The sequence below is a fragment of the Bactrocera tryoni genome, unplaced genomic scaffold (assembly GCF_016617805.1).
Source record: "Bactrocera tryoni isolate S06 unplaced genomic scaffold, CSIRO_BtryS06_freeze2 scaffold_7, whole genome shotgun sequence".
NCBI classification, from domain to species: domain Eukaryota; kingdom Metazoa; phylum Arthropoda; class Insecta; order Diptera; family Tephritidae; genus Bactrocera; species Bactrocera tryoni.
Window position 1 is genome coordinate 1,182,286 of NW_024396366.1, and position 12,171 is coordinate 1,194,456.

A 12,171-nucleotide genomic window follows, 5' to 3' on the forward strand; every position below is an offset into this window, starting at 1 on the left:
ATTATTAAAAAAATAATAATGACAAATGAGTGCGTTAATAATCTTTGCAACGACAGTTATCGAAGATGAGTTGAATGCAGATGGAACTAGTTTTAGATGTGCTTTGGCCAACTTTTTTTTACTGAAACCCTTCCATTTCAGTCCAAACTTGATGAAAAACTAGCTTAAGAAAAACTCTTTAGAATATCAAGATTATATACGGAATACATTTTTTCGGTAGACCATGTGGTCTTCATTAAGGCAATTGTTCCATTTGCGCGACGCATAGCGCGCTGCATTGAATATTCGGGTGGTAATGCGAGCAACCCATCGTTTCGGAACACTACGAGGTGAATAATACGCTTTCTCAGAGACGCCGTACAATGAGCACCGAATACGATATTACCATTGCTGAGCCGTGCCCATCCACTTTATGGAAAATTTTGCGGAAGGATTATTTGTTTGCGGCCTTACAAAATCAAACTCGTGCAAGACTTGAAGCCGAACGACCATCAGTCGAATTGCTGCAAAAGTGGTCAAATATTGATCGGTCACTTCCCCAAAATCATTTTTGAAACATACTTCCAAACCCTTATTTTTATAATAAAGCAAAATTTTTGGCCATAACATTAAATTATATTCTCATTTTATATCTTCTCCATGCGCTTCCATAAATAAAGAAATAATCTGCGTTCTTTTGTGCTGCCTTTTAGTAATTAACAATTAGTTTTATTATGAATATATGCTATTTTTTTTTCTGCATAATTTTAACATAATTGATTTCAAGTGAATAACCAAATATTTTCTTGTCAATTTGTTTTTCAGAACTCACATTTCCACTCGGAATTCATTTTGAAGAAATCTGGAAATACCTGAACTTGTAACAAAATTTATGGTAGGACTAAATATATGTATGTATGCATATGCATATGTATGTATATAAGGTATATAAAAAATTATATATAATTTGCATGAAAATTATAATTCTTCTTTATGCTTTATGCACTCCAGATCAAACTTGACTGGAACTGGTCTTCTAAAGTCAAAGTTCACGTCAAATTTTCCTTTATTATGATATCTTGGTTAGTAGTTAAAAGAGACTACCTACGGGATAATATTTTATTAAAATGTTACCTGTTTTCTTTTTCAGCTATTTAAAAACTAAAATATATCATCGTTTTACAATAGTGAAATAACTCATAACAAAAAATCAAGCATAAAACTAAAGAACCACCATGTTGGAAGTGTGCATTTCCACCCCCCATTCAAGCAGGAAAGCAAAAGTCGAACATTAATACTAAATACATCGCGGGAGACCTAACTCATATATACATATGTGCATGTACTTTAGAGCGGGTCGATTTACACGGACCCAAAAAAACCGAAAAATCCCTTAGGTGTTAAATGTTCTCTGGATCATTCTGAACAAATGTTTCATATCTATCATACAATCGATTATTCAAATTTTTTAAACTTCGCCTTAAAAATCGCTAGTTTGAAACCAGTTTTAGACGGATATTCTCTTAGGAAAAATTGTTCAGAATGACCCGTGGAAGATTTTCAGCATACGCGATTTTATAGTAAAATCGACCCGTTCTAATGTACATACATGCACATGTAAGTACTTGGTAGCTTTTTCTTTGTGATGGAGCTTTTGAACTCTCACCGAGGGTAATGCTTGGCACGAATTGGCATAAGAGTCTGAGCAAATAATACAAGCTTTGGCTTAGACAGTCTTCCGCACAGTTCTTTTCAGTAACGTCCTGTATTATAATACAGATACTTATATACTTGTATAATCTAGTTCTGTTTTGCAAAAACGTTAACCTTCAGGGAAACAAAAAAAGGGAGAACAATTCGTTTTTATATAAAAAATGTTATATTTCCTGGCTTGGTGAAGTGAATTTACGATATATTAAAAAAAATAAGCCTACAACTGTATATGTAGAAAAAATTTCGTGCCTTTATATCTCTTTACTGAAACTCTGCACTTTTTTTGGAGTTTATACTTTAATTTTACTACATATACTTACATATGTATACATGTATGTAATTTTTTAAACGTATCTGCGCCATAGGTACTTTGTCGAAAGTCACGAGAGCAAATTATTGAACTGTGTAATGAGCCGCAGAAGTCAATTGAGTCTGGGAAACAGTGATTAATGAAAAACTTGGTAATTTAGACAATTGAATTTGTTGTTTTTAGTTAACATATACACACTATGACTTTATATGTATTTACACAGGGTTTGTCCGTAAAGTAATAGGTCGAATTAAAAAAATTTATTGAACCAATCGTTAAAATTCTTTGAAAACTTTCAAAATTAGTTCCTTCTGCGTCAATGCAGCGCCGCCGCGTGATTTCCAAGCATTGAAGGCGTCATGGAAGGCATTCTCCGGAATAGTCTTGAAAGCCAAGGTGCATGCTGCTTAGATCCCCTCCATCGTCTCAAAATGCTTGCCTTTCATCAGCTTTTTGAGGCAAGGAAACAAAAAAGTCCGGGGGCCACATCAAGGCTGTAGAGCGGCTGCGGAAGTGTTTGGTTTCACACATGTTCAAATTTTCTTGGCACACTTCCACTCCCCGCAGTTTGGTACTCAGTGAGCACTTTTTGACCATCTTCGCACACACCTTACGCATGCTCAAGTGCTCCGTCACAATGTCATGAACCATAGATTTTGATAAATGTAACATCTGGGCAATTAAACAAATATTTAGTCGACACTCTGAGTTCAAAACTATGCGCAAACGTGTCACATTGTCGGTGTTTGTCGAAGTCGCAGGTCTCCCAGCACGGTCTTCATCAGCGACCTCCTCCCAGCCCTCTAAAAAGGGCTGGTGCCACCAAACTACACCACTTCTTGCTAAGGCAACAACTGGGTAAGCCTGCTTAATCATATCAAATGTCTCTGTTGCAGATTTACCGAGTTTCACACAGAATTTAATCGCGTACTTTCGCTCTAACGAATGCTTCAACAACTAACCAGCCGCTCGTTCGTTAGCTACGACCGCCTTCTAAAGAATCCAATCGGTGCGCACCCGCCCTGAAGTACAGTCAAGGCGGAAGATAATATATAATTTAGGTTATTAAATTATATAAACTTCAGGTCTTAATCTGTTATTGCTTTTACCAGAAGCTGAAATAAGGTTTTAAATATATTAACGCATATAATTACCTTTTCGTACTACTATGAGCAGAAAATATTCAGACTTTGTTCATAATTTTTAAACTCTTAATTTATTCTTCAAAATCTATGTCGTTCCCCTCAAAGTCATCCCTCTTGGCCCCAGTACATTTATGCCAAGGTTTTTCCAATCATCGAAACAATTGTCAAAGTTGAATCGAACATCAAACGGCTCCAGTGGAGTCTTTCAAAAAACCCCTATGGTCCCAAAGAGCTCAACTAGGCAGTATGACTCTGAAAGTGTTCAATCGTCTTTGACTTAGACACACACCGAACGCCATTCTCAGTATAGCCATTAATATTTTCGTCGACTTCCATTCACTGACTGGTGTACTTGGAGTCAAACTAACGCATATCGCAGACAAAGAGCCGAGTTGCTTCACAAGCCTAGAGACCCTTGCGCAAACTCATTCTAGATATTGTAGCAGGTTAAAAAGGTTAAGTGGACTACTGGTAAATTGGACGTAGGTACGAATCGGTACCTCGCCCCTACACGTTCAAGCTAATTATCTCCGTTATGCTTTTTGTAAATAGACATTTTAGATATGGTACCTGATCTGTTCCAAGACTTCTACAGCAGAATAGTGATAGAGCTGGGCACTCACTTCGGAAGTATAAAATCGTTTGCTTACTTCCCTCGAGTTTGCAGCTACAAACTGCTACTGTTATGAGACATTACCATTTGTAGCGCGGAGAACTCGGATTCCTGACAAATTTCTACCAGTATGGGTCTGCTTGCCTTATTAGGTTTCCCTTCTTTGATAAGTTGTTGTATAAAGTTGTTTATACCTGGTATAGAGATATTCTATATCTTAATCCTTTGCACTTGGCTATCACCTACTCAGCGCCACCGTTCCTGTTGTAAACAAACATGTACAAACCCTTGTATAACTTTTTATAATTTTATTACTAAGTAACGTGTTATAATGATAATGACTGATATGAATTGGTTGTGATCGAGGCATTTTTATTTGTAAAAACATCAATATTTTATCGTTTATATGTTGCAAAGTATGATACATTTTAAAACACTCCCCAATAAGCATTGTAGGCTGACTGTTGCTTGTTTCACAATAATATTAAAGTTCGGCTTTAAAAATCTTTTCTTCCATATTTAGACTTGTTTATTTACAAATATAAATCACACTATACAGTGCGTGCTATGTTCGCATTTCAAACTTTTTTCCACAAACTCCTCTTATCGCTCTTTTCAAGTGGTATATACATATCTCATAGTAATTTTACGATATTTTTATGTGATTTATAGCAGAAACAGCGAATTCCGCTCCTCCCTTCCTTAATTGCCGACCGTAGCGAGCAAAATGCGTCAAAAGTCCGAGCCCGTAGAAATTAGCCATCTTTATTGTTTTCATTTGAACAATGTTAACATTGCTCAATACGCATATATAGTTTTGTACACATCTTAGTTTTCAATTACAATTATTCATAATATGAAATATCAAAACTGAAAACAAACTATTAAAAATAGTTTATATATTTATAAATAATAGCATTCCACTCTGATTTTGAGTTAGTTTAAGAAAATTTCAAACATATTGAAGACAATTTTTATAATTACTCCAGTATAGCGAGACTGGCAACCTTGCGTTGTGAGAGAGCAATCAGCTGACACGTTTCTACGGGAAAAATCCAAATACCGTGGAAATCTACGGTATCCTACGGTAAAGCGGGCGGTAGAAGCGGTGTTGGCTGATCATTTACATTGCGCTCTCATAAGATAGGTCGTATCAGCTGATTCGGGCTGCGGTTTTGCGGAATTCGCTGATCCAGCTATTATTGTGTAATCACTATTAAACTTGAATGGGCCCTGAGAGGGGACATCCGAGTGATATGCTAGAAATACGATATCCCCTGAGAGGGGACTAGGTTAATGCACCGCCCGAGTTTTTCGTCTGATTCCCATAGAGTGTGTTCCATAGGCGAGATCTCTTTGGGATACCTTTACCAGGTATGAGTTTCAGTTTTAGGCCGTCTAAGGCGTCGCTACCCACCAGGAAATGAAAAAAGGCCTGGTCTACGCACTTAATTGTTTCGGCGGTATCCGTGGGATGTACTGATTACTTATTTTTCAGGAAACTCCTTCACCAGCTGTATGTGGGGCTTTATTTTCTCTTTATTAGCTCAGGCACCAGCAGCCTGATCTTTGGCTATCTTTTCGAACATAAATACTGTTTTCTACTACCGGCTCTTACTCAATTGATTTTGAGATTTCTTTCTCATTTTGCGCTGCACCTCCCTTTGGCTTCCAGTGTACTCTGGTTGGTATTCTTGGCTGCCTTGTATGTTGACAGTTCTAGGTTTAGGGTACATTGGTTGGTAGCCTCCGTTATAAATATAATACAGAAAAGAACTCAGTTAAAGAATTTAAATAATATGCACGACTTAGCAGTTCACTAAATACATAAACTTTTCTTTGAGAGCTCCGCTTAAACTCTTTTGTTTTATTACATATGCTAGACTTTTTTTAAGCAGAATCTATGTGGAACTTTTGGATTTGTTGAAGATTCTTTTGAGCTCCATGATTATTATATTTGCTTAGAATGTCTACTACCTTAATTATTTCAATATTATTATTATCTATAATATTATTATAGAAAATCTTGACCAAGTCTGATGTTTCAAAAGACTTGCGATGCAATCTTCTATAAATATCCACAATTCATTTCAAGACTTGAGTTTTCAAACCAATGTTTATATTTTAGTTTTGGAGAGTAATTTATCATATTAGCCTTTCGGATTGGTAAAACTTTTCTAAAATGTGTAAACTTAACTTCTAAACTTACTTACACCCGAGCTTGGTCTTTCCTTTATTGTTTTAATAAGGGTTCTTCTTTCTGCCTAAAATGGATACAGTCGGCTGAAATCTTACCCTAGGTCCCATATAACTAACCAATCTCAAACATCTGAAGGTATTTCCCTAGCTTTTTCTTTGCTCTTCTTTACTTGTATTTGTGTCCATTAAATTTGGAGCTAACAGAAACACCACTTACTCTCTAAAATTTTGAGAGTAATGTTTGGATTTAGTAACGGAGTTAACCATAGTAACTGTCTGTCAAGATTATTACAATGCTAAAATGCGCGACATCGGACTGCAAACACTCCTATTTCCCATGCAACACAACTTTAAATTCCATCTGACTTTTTCTGTTTCCAGAATACAAATCAGGCATCAATATTCCTCAATAACAATGTCAATATTATCATCTTCTGTAGTAACAATTTCGTCGATTAACAAAAAGTCATCGGAATGCTGCCCTTGCCCATTTTCATTTAAAAGCTTTATCAGAGCCGATAACGTCGATATGGGAATATCGTCCTCTGCATCGAAGTCAGAAATTTCGTTCAAACTTTTTTGGAAACCAGCTTTTGAAAAACAGTATTTTAATTGTTTCCATCGTTACGTTGTCCCATGCAGTCTTAATAAAATAAATAGCCTCCAAAATGTCAAATGTTTTTGAAAGTTTGGTCATTGAAATTTCATCTATTCTTGTTAAAATATGTTTGATAATATTGCATCTGTAGTGACATTTGAAATTCTGCATAATTCCCTGTTCGAGGGGCAGGCAATTGGATGTTGTATTAGCAGGTAAAAAGATCAACTTTATGTTATTAAGTTTAATATCTCGAGGGTGAATTGTGGCATTGTCCAAAAATAGTAAAACTTTTCTCATCTGAGAGCCCATTTTTTATCAAACGTTGTAGCCACTCACACATAATTTCACGAGACATCCGAGCTTTGGGTTTTGACTTCCATTCAACTGGCAGACTTTTTATATCGCATTTTTTAAACGCGAGTTAATTTTTACCATAAGTAAAAATGAGTCAAAAGAATATATTTTGAGCTACACCGAAATGGGTACTTTTTATTTATATTCTTAAGACTAACTTATTACATGGTTCTTACTTCTATTTATACTAACTAGTATGTTTACTTATTACTAGTTGATAGTTTGTTAAGATACAGATTATATTATTTGTTTAGGTGTTTACGTATATATTGCTTGCTTAGTTACAATTGCTTTGTTTTAAGATAAGGTTGTTGTGGTATTCAAACTCAATGTTGTTTTGATACTCGTTTGTTTAGGATTGTTTGTTGTAGTGATAGTGTATTTCAATTGTTCGAACTCAAGGTTGCTTTGATGCATTCTGTTTACTGAAAAAAAAGGTTGTTTTAATGTTTGTTACTTTTATAAGGAATACGTTCCTTAACTCGCGCGTGGGCATGCTGCTTTCCGATCACTAACGGTTTTTCTTTATCTCCAGCCATATTGGCACACAATAGCACTGTTAATCTTTCCTTCAATAACTTACCGCCAACGCATTTTTCGTTCTTCAAGGCAAGAGTCTTATTTAGCAAAGCCCGGAAAAAAAGTCCAGTTTCATCTGCGTTAAATATATCTTCTGGTCTGTAGCCCAATAATAAGTCTGGTAGCTTTTGTTGGAATTGATGTACATCCTCAGCAGATTCTCCACATATGCATTTGAAAGTCACATTATGTCGTTTCCGCCATTTTTCCAACCATCCATTTGATGCCGAAAAAGTTTGAACTCCTAATTGACCCGCAATTTGTTTTACTTTTTCCTTTATAATAGGGCCCGACACTGGTATATTTTGATTTCTGGCTTTAACAAACTACTCAAAACACAAATTGTCTATTTTTGAACCATCACTATTTAAGAAGTTTTTCTTTTTATTTATGTTATCACCACTCAACCATATCCTTTTAATGTCTTCCTTTTTTCACAATAGTGGCAGCCTGGGATTTTCCAATATCGAATCTTTAAAAGCAAACAAATAAAAGTAAAAAAATTTTACTATTATAAAGCACTAACCTTTTCCGAGTGCACGAACAGATACATTTTCTTTCTCGAACACATTTAAAATTTCCATTTTTTCTTTTTTTGTGGCATATTTTCCTGGTTAACACGACTTAAACGTTTTGCAAAGACAAATCAAATGAATCATAATTTTTATTTTTTCATGTTAATAGCTACAAATGGTTACATATAGATCCCGTTACATCTTAACATGTTTAAGCTTGTCCTCACAGTTTAACATATGGTGTGTGTAGGAGTATGTACTCATATTACTCGTATATAGATTTCGGCTGTTCGGTTAGTTACTCCTCTGATGAGCGGAGGACAACGAAGACCAATAATTGAAGTAAATAATTATTGGTCTTCGTTGTCCTCCGCTCATCAGAGGTTTTTACTGTTTTCTTTACACTTTCGTTCAGTAATCCAAGTTTCTTGTCCCTTGTCGAGAGGTCCGCGTCCGCTTTCGAGAGGCAATGAAAATAAAAAGTAGTAAAAAAAAGTGTCCGCGTCCGGTCACAAGAGGGTCCGGTTGTTAGAGTGGAATTTGTTCTAAAAACGCAAAGTAAAACCGGGTTCCTAAAACTTTGTCCGGTTAAGAGAGAGGTCCGCTTATTGGAGGTATCCGCAAGTAGAGGTTTCACTTTATATATCGCGATAAAGCTTTGCAAAAATAGTGCTCTTAAAGTAAGTATGTCATTTCAGGTCTAAGGATTGTCGGACCATAACTATTCAATCTTAAGATGCTAGAAATGTGGATTCCAGAGCCTATGGTTGACTTTTATCGAAAATACCGGTCAAAATGTGAGATATGTATATACTTGAAATTAGGAGACTATTCATCCCTGATAATAATATGTCTGTGTGTCAAAAATGAATTGAATCGGGTTAATATTTTCCTTATCCCCTATATTTAATAAAATTATTTTCGAACTTCCGGCGGAATTATTACGGTTTTCAATCTTGCAAGTTGTAAGAGTATGAAATGGTCGGTTACATCCAAAGTTAGCTTTTCCTTTCTTGTATTTAGTTTTATTATGTTAAACCTTCATATTTTGTTGACAAATATATTTTTAGTTGTAATACTCCATGGAATCTTAAAAAAGTAAGTTGTAAATAGTCGATGGCCAACCCTCTACGACAGGCCCGTCCAACATAATTTTGTGAAGGGCCAGGTTTAGCATTTTCATAACCGTAGCGGGCCAAAAAAAAAATAAAATGACCTTCAGTTTTGGTATATTTATTTTTTTATAATAAGCAACATCACATAAATCTTAATATATCATTATTAATGTAACTATGGCCTTAGCATATAAACATATTCTTATTCTTAAAATCTAATTAATGAGATGTCTGAAATTTTTTCTGTTTGCACAGCACATCTATGTGAGCTGGAGTTTTAGAAGTGGCTATGCGCAAAATGCCTTTAAGATGATCTGGTTTTTGATTTGTTAAATTTCATGCGAGAAAACAGCTGCTCGCAAACATATGTACTACCAAATAAAGAAATATGTTGAATAGCCAGCTTAGTAAGGTTTGGGTATTGACTGGTTGTAATATACTTTTTGTAAAATTCAATTAAGTTTGGAAGACAATTATTATATGCTGTTTTTAGATGAGAGCTGCTTTGCAATTCTATTAACTCCAGCTGTAAACTCTGCGCAGCCTTCAATTTCAACATCAAATGGATTTTGAAATAATATCTTGCTTTTTTGTAGATAAGGTCTCCCAATGAATCAACTGCTTTTGTTCCAGCTGCTTTTCCAACAATAAAAGGTTTTTTGTGAAAGCTAGAACGTGTTCGTATAACTGTGTGCATAGTTAGTCTTTCCCTTGTAGTTTTAAGTTAAGATCAGAAAGATATTTAGTTATATCAACCAGGAAAGCCAGATCAGCCAACCACTCCTCATCAGTAAGGAAAGTAATTTCTTGGTCTTTGTTGCCAAGAAAAATCTTTAAGTCGTCCAGCAGGGAATATAATCGTTTTAGTGTGGCTGCTCTGCTGAGCCAGCGAACGCGCCTGAAGTATACAATGTCTTCGTGATCTGAACCGACATCAGCCAGAAAAGCCTGGAACTGTCTGTGGTTAAGCCGTCTTGCGCGTATAAAATTAACTGTCTGCACTACTTTATCCATCACGTGTTTCAGGCCTATACAACTGGGATGCCCAAAGACTATAAGAGATGGCGGGCCGGATGAAGGGCCTATGCGGGCCGGATGGTGGCCCGGGGGCCGTATGTTGGACAGGCCTGCTCTACGACATTGGAGACACATACATAAGTATATTGAAATATGGTTCATTGACCCATCTGAAAACTAATTTTCTGTTTGATTTAAAGCATTTTCGACGTAAATCAAAGCTTAAACTTCCTTCGAAAACTTTGTGTAATATACTTAGCACAACTTTACATTCATTTCTTTGTAAAAACAGGAACTATACTATCGTTTATATCATTTTTTTAATTGGGATTCCACATTTGATTCTTCAAACTCACTTTTTATATATTCACAAGAACTGCAAAGTAATATAGATAACTAAAGTAATAGAGATAACTTAAGTGTGCCCAAAAAATAAGGTGATATTGTATTTATTTTGAAAATTCTTTATTTATTCTTCCAAATTAATTTCATCCCCTTCAAAGTAATCCCCTTCCGATGCAATGCACTTATGCCAACGGATTTTCCAATCTTCGAAACACTGGTTGTAGTCACTTTCCGGGATGGCCTTCAGTTCCTTCCACGCTGCGGCTTGAATCTCCTCTATCGTATAAAAATGGTGTCCCCGGAGCGGTCTTTTGAGCTTGGTGAACAGCCAGAAGTCGCTTCACTTTCCGGGATGGCCTTCAGTTCCTTCTACGCTGCGGCTTGAATCTCCTCTATCGTATAAAAACGGTGTCCCCGGAGCGGTCTTTTGAGCTTGGTGAACAGCCAGAAGTCGCTCTGCGCCAGATCAGGTGAATACGGTGGTTGCAGAACGATATGGGTTGAGTTTTTTTTTTTTTTGAGTTACGCAAACGACGCATAACGTTCAAATAATATTCATTGTTGACTGTTTGACCGGTTGGGAGGAGTTCATAATGCACAACATCACGATAATCGAAGAAAACAGTCAACATGACCTTGATTTTTGAGCGACTTTGGCGCGATTTTTTTGGCTCTCTTTTGGCACGATATTCGCTCGATTGATCGGTTGTTTCGGGGTCGTAAGCATAGATCCAAGTCTCATCGCCAGTTATAATGCGTTTCATGACACCCTGTTAGTCGGAAAGCATCGTTTTACACACTTCAACGTGACGCCTTTTTCCAAAAAATTCAATGTTTTCGGTACCAGTCGAGATTTGACGCGCTTGAGGCCAAAAAAATTCTTCAAAATGGTATTGGCTGAGCCTTTCCATATGCCAACTTCATCAGCAAGGTCTATACTTGTTAATCGACGGTTTTTCAACACCAAACCTTTGATTTGTTGAACGTGAGCTTCGTCAGTTGAGGTTGATGGTCGCCCTGGACGCTCTTCGTCTTCGACACGTTCACGGCCGGCTTGGAACTCACTATACCACTTGTAAAAATTTTTTTTAGACATAGCCTCATCATCAAAGGCTTTCTGCACCATCATCAACGTATCCGCAGCAGAAAATTGATTCCTTAAACAAAATTTAATGCAAATTCTTTGCTCAACAAATTTCGACATCGCAAAAAACGAAAAACTCACTTTTAGAAGCTCACAAAACGCCACGTATCTCAAACACTAATGAACAATTTGACATAAATTTGACTGACAGTACTACCAAGCTAAAAAAAAAAATATTTCCCCAAATCCTTCGACGCGCGCAGTTTAAAGTCAAATGTCACCTTATTTTTTGGGCACGGTGGTATAAGTATGTATATCAAAAAATTCAAAGCATAGTGTACATGGAACAGCTTGAGAAAAAATATAGATGGATCTTCGTACAAGTGTTCCCTGACACTTTGAAAGTTGGCATGGTTGATGGACGTGATCAGACGATAGCCACATCAACAAATCCCATTAAGCGAAAACCTTTAAAGTACTATACTATCCATCATTTTAAGAAACAAAGATGTATTTTGGTATAGGCAAATGCAGTAGCAGGGGCATTTCAAAACTGATCTTGACACCGCCTCTTAATATTTTTAATTACCATATCTCAGAAA

General features: G+C 36.2%; 1 protein-coding gene across 7 annotated transcripts in view; it reads left to right on the plus strand.

Annotated features, from left to right (window-relative positions):
* The first annotated feature begins 1,723 nt into the window (after positions 1-1,723).
* LOC120781463 overlaps positions 1,724-12,171 on the plus strand; it is a 131,721-nt gene continuing 121,273 nt past the window's right edge. For all 7 annotated transcript variants that reach the window (XR_005706069.1, XR_005706068.1, XM_040113688.1 and 4 more), the window contains exon 1: positions 1,724-2,153. The gene's annotated coding sequence lies outside the window, so the exon portion shown is untranslated. The remainder of the gene's footprint in view (positions 2,154-12,171) is intronic.